Consider the following 11,821-nt stretch of genomic DNA (forward strand, 5'->3'; position numbering starts at 1 on the left):
CGCAGGCAACTCATAGGGACCCTATGAAGGAGAGTCCTCGATGCTTGGGTGCCTTTTATCCTCTCTCCAGGTTCATAGGGTTTCCAGAGGCAAGCTGCTATGGAAGTGGATGCCACTGTTCCTTCCAAGCTTATTTTAATCGGGGAGCTCCACCCCACTCTCTATCCACATTGGATAGCCAACCATTAACACATTTGACACACATCAGTGTCACAGTGTTCAGCCTCACAGCAACCACAAGTGACTGCAGTAGGCCAACTTGTACACCATGGCTCTATGACCTAGAGGAATGTCTGAATAAAAACAATGAAAGACAGGCCCAAGGGCTGCCGATTAGAAGTCACCCACCTTTGGCTTGGTAGCATCGCTTTCTGTCCACTGGGCCAGCTGATCTCTCTCTATCAAACAGTATACTGTGTGTTAAATGTAAAAAATGATAAAGGAAAAGGTGATATTTGGAATGAATCCAGGGAAGGTAGACAGATATCTGGTTGAAATATTTGGAGAGGTTTAGTAGTGGAAATATCTGTTTGTTCTTTTAGGAGTCCCTACAATATCTGGTCCTCTTCTCTAATACTGCAATTCAAAAGCATCAATTATATTCTGTAATTCTTATTCATTGTCCAGCTCTCAGAAGCATAGCAAGTGACTGAAAAGACCATGACCTGAATCAGGTGCACCTAAGTCCTCAACTGGCATCAATGTTCCTTAATAAATTGGAGAAGTTCCTGACTGCAGACCTTCCCAGTGCAAATCATTACCTCATCTCCTGACTTTTGATACCAAGGGTATTGATAGTGGGTTCAAGTAAGATGAAGTCATTGACGGTTGCAATCTTTTCTCCCGCTATCATGATACTGCTATCAGTCCAGTGGTGAGAATTTTTGTTTTCAAATGCTTGGAATAATGGAGGGTTGGTGAAAGAGAGAAAGACCCTCGGTGAGATGGATTGACACAGTGATTGCTGCTCCAGTATATCAGAGATTGTGAGGATGGTGCAAGATAGGATATGGTTCAGATCTGTTGTTCAGAGAGTTGCTATGGGTCCTGCTTGACTCAAGAACACCTGACAACATCAACAAGAGTACTGGGTGTTCTAGTGGTATGGTCTATAGGGAGATGCTCTACTCACCCAAAGGTGATGCTTCTCTGGCAGTGAATCCACATGTCTCCACAGGAAAAAGATGAGAAATCTCCTCCCAGGCCACTTGTAGCCTTCAAACATCTGCTGAAGGCTCAGCTATGAGTTGGTTCCAAACTCATAGCAAGGAGTTTGCATTTTTAGTATTTTGAGGGTGTGTGTGTGTGTGTGTGTGTGTGTGTGTGTGTGTGTAAGTTTAGTGGTTGGAGATAGAATTTTAGATTCATCTTGAACAGGGGAAGTCTCCATAGTATTTTAATAGTTAAATGTTGTTACCCAAAGCCAACCAAACAAAGCATGGTAGTTTGTGTTTTCATATTTGGTCATGATGATAATGTGACTGGTAACTTTTTATTCACCAAATAATAGGCAATTTATGGTTCCTGATGCACACTGAAAATGAAATAAAAGTCATTTGAATGATATAGTGGAGATGATAAGAAATGTCTATTTGGTATTGGAAAATGGAGGGTCTGGATAACTGAGATTATAACAATGTCTATAAGCAGTATAATGCAAAATACAAATATTTCTACCCTTGCAACTTTCACATTCATTTCTCTCTTAAGCTACACAAGTTACAGTTGTGTAACTTAAATGAGAAATGTATGTAAAAGTGTTCTTCCAATGCTAAAGGCCTATGAAAATGCAAAGGAATAAAGAATACAAGGTAGAATCAAGGTACACACAGAATTTTAACACTTCTTACACTAAGATGGAGGTCTAAGACTTGTCCTTGCATTCTGGGTGGACTTGGTAACTAGGTTGAACACTGTAACATGGATCAAGTAATGCTGAGACAATGTCTGGAGTAGGACTTAAGAGAATGGGAGTTTCCATTCTCTGTATTATAGGAATTTTTGCTCTTCAACCAGGCTATCATATTGTGAGGAAGCCTAAGCATCCCCATGTAGATGCCCTTGTGGGGAGACCCTGTGGCATCCAATAAAAAATCTCAAGTAAGCTCTCAGCCTGAAGTGAGCACCAATTTATCAATTCAACAATAAAGTCATGTTAAATGTGCATCACATTTCCCTAGTTGAACTAACTATGCAGCTGACACTGTAGAGAACAAAAGTTGGCTATTCTGCCATGCTTTGTTTAAACTGAAGATTCATTAATAAGTAATTTACTGTTATAAATTACTATGTTTTGGATTGGTTTGTAACTCAGAAGTTTATTACCAAAACAGATTCAGTTGATGAAATTAATGCCTGTATTATCTCACAAGGGACTGTGCTTAATGGCACAGTGCCTTTACAAGTTTGTTTATAACCAAAAGAACAGCAGTTCAATGACTGAGTGTCAAACTACCTAAATTGGACTTTTAACATCTGACAGTGGAACTGTGTTCTGTAGGATATTTCAATAGATGAGACCCTTTTCAAGTGGATCACCAGGTTTTGTTTTTGAAGTGCCTATCAGTTAAGTGGAACTGCCAAGCTTTCCATTAATACCTGAGTACTTAATAATCTGTGCTGGTGGCTAGAGGACCCTTCTATTGTGTATTTATTGTACAATTATGCATCACATTTCTCTGAGGATTTGCAGGCTACATAATTTTTATACTGCGCTAGAAATTATATTTAAATTAACTGTAAATATTGTTAATATTAAGAATGGGATTTTTCTTTCCATATGACGTTGCAGGTAATTTTGTTGTCTCTAGGTGCTGTTGAGTACGACTCTATGGACAACAAATGTGAATAATTTCCTAACCTGTGTCATCTTCATCCTCTTTGACATACTTGAGCTCATTGCTACAGTCATTGTGCCAATCCTTCTCCCTTTTGCTGTCCAGACTCCACCTTTCCAAAGGTTGATGTCTGTTTTCAAGGAATAGCCTCTCCTAGCAACATGCCTAAGGTGTGTGAGATCAAGCTTTGTCACTCTTCCTTCCTTCCAAGGAGCATTCTTGCTGATTCCACTCCAAGACAAGTGATGAAGTTGAAACAATCTAATCTGTAGTTGAACTGAGTGTAATGTTTGTCGTAACTTTTGTAAGATTTCTTAGGTTCAGCGTGTGAACATTCATCCTATTCTGGAAAAGCCTGTGAGCCCAGATGCTATCTTACCATGGCATTCTACCTTTTGGATTTCTTTTTCGTTTGACTTTGTATTGTGATTTAAGTGAACATTTATAGAGAAGATTGGTTTTATATTCCACAATTTGTGCACATTATTTCATGATATTGGTTACTACCCTCACATTGTGACAATATACCTCCGACTTCTTCCCTGTGTTTCCAGTTTCTGTTCATCCATCTTTCCTATCTCTTTCTGCTTTTGGAGCTTTAACTCTAGGGAAGTAACCCTTTTACTCTTATTGATTGTTCCAAAGGGTGCATTTATCTGTGCTATTGATCACTTTATAGACCTTTTTATGGTTTGGCTGGAAGTTGAGTCGTGAGAGTGATTTCAGTTCCAAAAAATTTGACTAATCTCCCTTTAACTCTTCTGTAATGGATTCTTTCTCTTCCTCTGCATTTGGGTTTATTCTTTCCTAAGAGAGACTCTCCTCTTTCCAGAATGTAATTAAGGGGAACTTCTTCATGGCTTTATGTTTTATTTTATTTGTTTCAAGAGGAACCAGAGAAACACAACAAGAAATCTCTAATTTTGTAATGTATCTAACTTACTCTATTTGTTAGAGTGGAAGCAGTAGTCTCATGTGACTTTGGACATCCTAACTAAAACCAGCAGTATCTTTATAATAAGTTCCTTTTCTTTTTTAATTAATGAGATTTGTTTCTGTTGTTTACAAAAGACCTTAACTGACATTATTAATCATGTGTTAATAAAGAGGCTTATGTGACTTAATCACCATTGTATATTTGGATTATAGAAGTATTTATTTTCAGGTAATGTTGAAATAATCTTTCTAGAAAATTACTGTAACCAAAAACTTGTGAATATGACTAATATTTCTATAAGACTTTGAGTCTTTTGATTCAACTAAAATCCATTTCTTTTGCTTCTATTTTGAGGCAAGATAAAAACAAATTTATAATTTCTAAGTACTATTCCTAAAGGAAAATAACCTTTTAATGTAGCTAGACTTAATAACTTTAATTTAGCATTATACATATATTCTTGTTGTGTATCATAGGGCTGGAACCAACTCATAGCTGACCTTCTGACTGATTTTTCGAGGCAGTAATCAGGAACACCCCATGGATGGCCAAAAGAACAAACAGATATGCCTTGGAGAAGGTGCAACTGGAGTGCTTTTTGGAGGCAAGAAAAATGAGGCTCACTTCAAATCCTTTGGGCATGTTGCTAGGAGGTGCTATTCCTTGGAGAGGGACGTGATGCTGGGAACGGTGGAGGGTTAGCGAAGGAGAGGAAGACCCTCAACTAGGTGGATTGACATGGTGACTGAAGTAAAAGGTAGCAACATGTTAGGAAGTGTGAAGATGGCAGGGAATAGAAAAGGGTCCAGATCTTTTGTTCATAAGGTCGCTGTGAGTTGTACGTGACTCAAAGCACCTAAAAACAACAACAACAATTTCAGGGGAAGAGATTGTCCTTTCTTCTCCTTTAGAACAGCTGATGGTCTTTAACAGTGGGTCTTTGGGATTGCAGTGCAGCTTCTTGCCAGCAGGCCACCAGAGTGCCCCATGTGGATATAGATGAAACAGATATAGACATAGAGATACAGATAAAGAGATTAGATAGATAGATAGATAGATAGATAGATAGATAGATAGATAGATAGATAGATGATAGATAATCTCTCCATATATGATCTATACCTGAATCTACCTATATGTCTCACACTCATTGGCATCCAATTGGAACTGACTCCAACAGGTTTTTGAGGCTGTAAATTATATGAGAAAAGATTGCTCATCTCTCTCCTGAGAAACCAGTGGTGGCTTCAAAGTGCCAGAGTGGCATGTATAACAGAACCAGTGCCAATTTTCAGTCTACATACATCATGGTTGAGAAGTAAACTTTTGCTATAAACTACCAAAAGTAGAAGTTATTTCATATTGTGTCATAGCTTAGTAAAAGTTTCTTTTTATCCATAGGAGAATTTAGTTTAATTCTGTCTGCTGCAGTTATGGCTTGATTTCTAAAGCAAGTGTAAGAATATCAATTCTGTGGAAAACATTGAACATATTTATGTATGTTAATTTGTGAAACCTATTTCTTTTAAGTTTAAAGATGTACCTTCTCTAAGAACTTTCTCTGATTGCTAAGTCTATCTAGATAAATCCTTGCTATCTTTTCCTTTTGTTCCCAGTGTAAACACTTGGATATTGGTTTGCTTAAATAGATCACCAAAAAATATTATGTTTTTGAGAGAAGAGACAATGTCATTTTTATTTTAGGCACATCTAGCACAGAATCGAGATGATAACAGAATCTCATGAATGTTTATCGGTATATAGATTCTTGTTGTTATGTGCCATCAAGTCACCTGCAAGTCATAGCGACCCTGTGTACAATGGTTCTAAGCCTTTCTCTATCCTCTGCCAATTTCACTGTTTTCAACACACCTACTTTGCATTACCCCAGTCACTGACTCAATCCATCTCATCGAGGGTCCTCCTCCTCTGTGCTGTTCCTCTACCCTCCCAAGGACTGGTTCCTCCTTGTAATATGTTCAAAGTATGTCAGATGAAGATTCAGTATCCTTGCCTCCAGGGAGCAGCCTGGTTTCACCCTCTCTAAGACAAACCTGTTTGTTCTCTTAGAAGTCCATGTATTCAATACTATAACACCAGAGCTCAAAGGCATCAATTCTCCTTCTATCATCCCTAGTCATTGTCCAGATCTCTGATGCATAGCAAGTGATTACAAAAACCATGGCCTGGATCACGTGTACCTTAGTCTCCAGACTGACATTGTTGTTCTTCACTACTTTGGAGAGGTCACTGACAGCAAACTTTCCCAATGCAATTCATCTTTTAATTTCCTGGCTGCTGGTGCCAAGAGTGTTGATTGTAGAGCCAAGCAAACTAAAACTGTTAACAGTCTCAATCTCTTCACCATTCATCATGATGCTGCCAATTGGATCAGTGGTGAGAATCTTTATTTTCTTGATATTGAGCTTCAGTCTATAATGAAGGCTACAGTCCTCGACCTTCTGCAGCAAGTGCTTTAGATTCTCCTCAGTTCCAGCAACCAGGGTTGTGTCATCTGCATAAGGCAGATTGTTGATGAATCTTCCACTAATCCTGACACCACAATTCTCCTCATAGAGTCCAGCCTCCTGGATAATCCATTCTGCATATAGATGGAAAAGGTATGGAGATAGGACACATCCCTGGTGCACATCCTTCCAAAGTTTGAGCCATACAGTGTTTCCTTGCTCTGTTCTGATGAATGCCTCCAGTATATAAATAAAATTTACTATTTTTTAAAAGCCAAAGTGCCTAATCTGGTAGCAAAACTTAATATGATCTTTATTGATAAGGCAATTAAACCTAATCTGAACTGACTTCAGACTACTTATGATCCCTAATTAACTTACATAGGATAACATTACAATACTTGCTTAAGAAGTCTTTAACATTTATTGTGGAGTGTCAGAAGAAAAAGCAAGTGTGTCTTGGGATAAAGGCAATCAGAGTGCTCCCTACCACCAGGGATGGTGAAACTCCATCTTGCACACTTTGGGTGTTATCAGGAGAGTCTAATCCTTGGAAACAGACATCATGATGGGAAAAGTTGAGGATCATCAAAAGAAGGAAGACCCTCCATGAGATGGGATGACACAGTGACTGCAACAAGGAATTGGGCATGGTGGGGATCGTGAGAATAGTGAAGGACAGGCAAAAATTCAAATCTGTTGTTTATAGGTTGCTGTGAGGTGTAGTCAACTTGACTACATCATTGCACTTGACTTCACTCAACACCCTTGCCATCGAGTCAATTACAGTTGACAGTCCAGAGAACACTCCTTTGCTTACATGCATCCACAGGTTTTTAAATCTCCTCCTGTGCAATTAACTGCCTCTGAAAACCCACTGGAGGGTCAGTTATGGATTGGCTCCAATAATGGTATAGAACAACTATTGATATGTTATACAAGCTTTATCCTTTATCAGATAAAGGTGTTCTTGGATTTTTTCATCTTGAATGCCTTGAGTTCAAGCTAATTTGAATTTCTAACATTCAAGGATTAAGCATCTGAATATGTGAAAAATTCATACTCGTGAATTTAACATCCGCAGTTTTATACAAAGATGAATTTACTAACCTTTGAACATAATTATTGATATTTAAAGGATTTATCACTCTGATATTAAAGGAAGCCAAGTGAATATTAAGGCTGTGAGAGCAGAGCTGCCTCATAGCATTTCCAAGAATGTAAATATTTACAGAAGGGCCTCATCTTTCTCTCACCATTGAGGTTTTGAGTAATAAACAGATGCCTTAATCCCAATGTCACCAGAGCTCATGCTTGACCCTAAATACAGTGGTATAAAATATATGGTATATATATATATATATATATATATATATATATATATATATATATTGTCAGTTAGTCATACTGTGGGGGCTTGTGAGTTGGAAGCTATGTCAGTGGTACTTAAAATACCAGCAGAGTCTGTGTTGGACAAGTTTTAGCAGACCTTTCAGAGTGAGACACACTAGAAAGTGATGCTAGCTATCCACTTCTGAAATAATGGACCCTTGAAAGCCTTATGAATAGCAGGCGAGCATTTTCTGACAAAGTAGCAGAGGATGAGTCCCTCAGGTTAGAAGGCACCAAGCATGGTGGAGATTATGAGGACAGCAGGCTTGGATGGGGTTTTATTCTGTTCAGTCACTATGAGACAGAGATGACTGAATTGAACCTGTCAACAACAATCCCAAAAAATGGTGGTTGTTGTGTGAATCAAGTTGATCCTGACTTATAGGGAACTATATGACAGAGAAAATATACTTAGTATGGTTTTCAAGGCTGTGTTCTTTATAATAGAAAATGACTAGGTCTTTCTTTCATGGAGCATCTGGGTGGGTTAGTAGCTGAGTATTAGCAGGACTCTATATATTGGATTGTTGTTGTGTCCCATTGAGTCGGACCGACCCATAGCTGACTCTGACAGGTTTTTCTATAAATGGGAAGAGATTGCCCATCCTTCTCCCATAGAACAGCTGGATTCGAACTGTTTGCTTTTGGATTGCAGAGCAGCTTCTTACCAAAAACTCCTCACATTCTGATTTCTAAAATACACTTGACTGTAAAATTTTTAAACCTATGGATCCATGTAAGCAAAGGAGTGTTTTCTGGACTGTAAAACATTTCTCTTCCCTCTATTGTTATGAGGGAGCTCAGATGGCCTAGTGGTAATACGCTGTGCTGCAATTCTGAAGCCACACAGTCCAAATCCACCAGCTGTTCTTTTGGAGAAGGATGGGCAATCTCCTCCTGTGCAATTAACTGCCTCTGAAAACCCACTGGAGGGTCAGGTATGGATTGGCTTCAATAATGGTACACAACAACTATTGATATGTTATACAATCTTCATCCTTTATCAGATAAATGCATTCTTGGATTTTTCATCTTGTATGTCTTGAGTTCAAACTAACTTGAATTTCTAACATTCAAGGATTAAGCATCTGAAGATGTGAAAAATTCATATGTGTGACATCAACATTCACAAACATCTTTATACAAAGATGAATTTACTAACCTTTGAACATAATTATTGATGTTTAAAGGATTTATCATTCTGATATTAAAGGAATCCTAGTGAATATTAAGGCAATTTAAATGTATAGGATAATATAATCGGTTGAAATTACTAATATGAGATTTTAACAGAAAAAAATTATGTACAAATAATATTTACTTCTAGTACCTCTACTTACTTATAATAACAATCATTCTGGGTTAAAAACTTATCAATATAATATTACAGTGAATAGAGGAGTCTTACACTCACATAGATATTGCGCATACATGGACAAGAATATGTTCTATTAAATAATATAGTTAAAGTTGCTCATCTTTGTTGTAATAGAGTGATTTCAATTTTTCTAACCCATAAGTAATACTGATTTTGTGATACTGCTCATGTTTATATAGAGATAAGAGATAGCTACTATATTTTCTCTCATGTATAAAACCTTATTTAATCATAGGAAAATGGAAATGAATAATAACATAAGAGTCTTAATGAGTTCCATGCCATTTATTGCTGCTTTTTTTTAATTGGACTGCTTTATATTCTGATTATGCTACTGCCATAAAATGAACAAAGCCTAACATGGAATTTGATAAAGACAAGAAAACTTTTATTAAACTTTTACAAGTGAAATAAATAATTCATGCAATTGCATGAATAATGGTATCCATGCTGATTAAATCAGCTAAGAGGAGGCAAAATATTCACGTGCATGGCATGAGTTCCATTTTCAAACAGCTCTGAAATGAAAATGTAATATAAAACAACTCAGTAGTTGGTCCCCAAAAATAGAAAGAAAAAGAAAGAAATGTGGAGTACAGTATTAATACAAAAAAAGGAGGGAAAAGTTTAAAGCACTTGCACTTCTGAAATCCACTTGCCAGAAGGAATTTTCAAAGGCAGAAAAATAATCCACCACTTCAAAGGAGTTTTATGAAAGAGAGAAATAGCAGAGATGACTAGAGTGCAGAGGGCCAAACCTAGGGCTTAAAGAAAGGAGAGAGAGAATGGAGGTTTATGCAATGAACCATTGCATAGCTTATTCCTTTTGGGGTTTGAATAAAACAGGATTCTCTCCAAATTAGAAGTACATGAGGAGTCCATGCCAGCATTTTATGAAGATATGTGAAGTAAGCTGCCGCTCATAATAAATAAGGTGTTTTCTAAGTCACTCTGAGACCTGAGTTAAGATTTGTGATGATCACTGTGGCCTTTTATCAAAATGTTCATAAAAAGCAAGTGTCAGGAGTTCATACTTCTTCCCTTTCTGCATCGTTGAGCACAAGAAATGGAGGAGAAAACCCCTGACATTCACAGAATTCCAAAGAGCTGAGTGCATGCTGCCACGCACACGAGAAAAGTGGGAGGAGAAGAAAACATATCTCATAAATGAACCTGGAAAATGATGGGGTGGGGAGGGAATATGGAGAAGGAAATGAACCTGCTGGTATAATTCCATACCCAGGATGCATGAGTCCATTTTCAGAAAAATTTTTCACCATGTGCAGGTGATTTTCATCATTCCAGCATTTTTCCAAAAGAACCAGACTTTGCTTCGCTTTTAAAAAACATAAGAGTGTGTGCATGAATCTCATTTGGAAGTGTCAGCACTTGCGTACTCCACCAGGCTGGACTTCTTCAAGAAGAATGGTTTCTTAGTACAGATTCTATAGAAGAACAAAGCCAGTGATGTGTATCTATACCTATACCTGTATTTTTATCAATATAGCTATCAAAATTTACTTCAAGAAAATGGTTCACACAGGGAAATGACTCATGCAATTGTAGGAGCTAGCAAATTCAAAATCTATAGGTCAGGCAGCAGGTGGAAGACTTCTGCTTGTTTACATTGTTACAAAGCCTGACAAACTCAAAATCTCCGGATTTTGAGAATAGGTGAGACCTCTGCTGCCTCAAGGAATTGTGACAGCTGGCAAATCCAAAATATTTGAGTAAAGAAATAGGCTAGCAACTTCTAAAGACTTACATTGGCCAAACCAAAAGTTAAGCAGCAAAGAGTACAGAACAGAGAGAGTTCACTTTTTTTTTTTAGTTTCTCTCTCTCTCTCTTTTTTTTTTTTATTCATTGTCTAACATTCACATGCATATGACACAATTTCAAATACCATGACTTTGGTCAGGGGAAACTTAATCTTTAAGTTTACATCATTACCCTCTATTATATTTTTTAATTTTATTTTAATTTTAATGAACCTTTACAGAGATTTTAGATTTCCATTCATTCATTATTGCACTTTTCTCTCTGCCCACTCCTCCAGTTCACTCTTCTCTTTGAGAAGTAAAAGAAAAATTCCTTCATTGGTATACAATCCTCCCCCTCCCCCAAGTATACTCCACTATGCAACCTTCATTCTGACAATACTTTTATATACAGAAAGCAGTCCACTCCCCCAGAGAACTTCGTTTTTGATATGCTTCACATATCATATATTACATTGTATCATAAACTGGCACATGATTATATTATGGAAGAATATGTACCAAAGAACTAAAAATCATGGCCTAACAAGTTGACACAGAACATTAGCCATCACAAGTGTTTGAATAAGTTAGTTGCATATGAGTCACAAAAGCCCAGCAAAGCAGAATCTCTCTCTACCAAGTGAGAGTCTTCCTAAAAGACAAATTTCAGTTAGGCCCTGAGAACCCGAAGTTGAGAAATCTTCAAATCCAGTTTCAAGGGTACCACCTTCACGTTTAATCAATAGTTTTATGATTATGATGATGATGAGAATAAGAAAATATGAGTTTAAATTACATAAATTCTTTGCAAAATAGTGCTGAAACAGAGGATTATGTAGAGTTGTTGCTGAGTGTCTTTGAACTGTTTCCAATTTCTAATGACCCAAAGTACTGCAGAAAGAAACACTGTTGGGGAAGCGACAGCCTCTTTCACAAAAGGCATTGGAAAAATGGAAAACCCATCTTCAGAAACTCAAGCAAGGCCACACATCATACACACAAAAACACAACAACTCATGGTTGATGAACGAGCTAGGAGTAAAACCAA

Source organism: Elephantulus edwardii, unplaced genomic scaffold (assembly GCF_000299155.1).
Source record: "Elephantulus edwardii isolate Elephantulus edwardi_28Jun2011 unplaced genomic scaffold, EleEdw1.0 scaffold00255, whole genome shotgun sequence".
Classification (NCBI taxonomy): domain Eukaryota; kingdom Metazoa; phylum Chordata; class Mammalia; order Macroscelidea; family Macroscelididae; genus Elephantulus; species Elephantulus edwardii.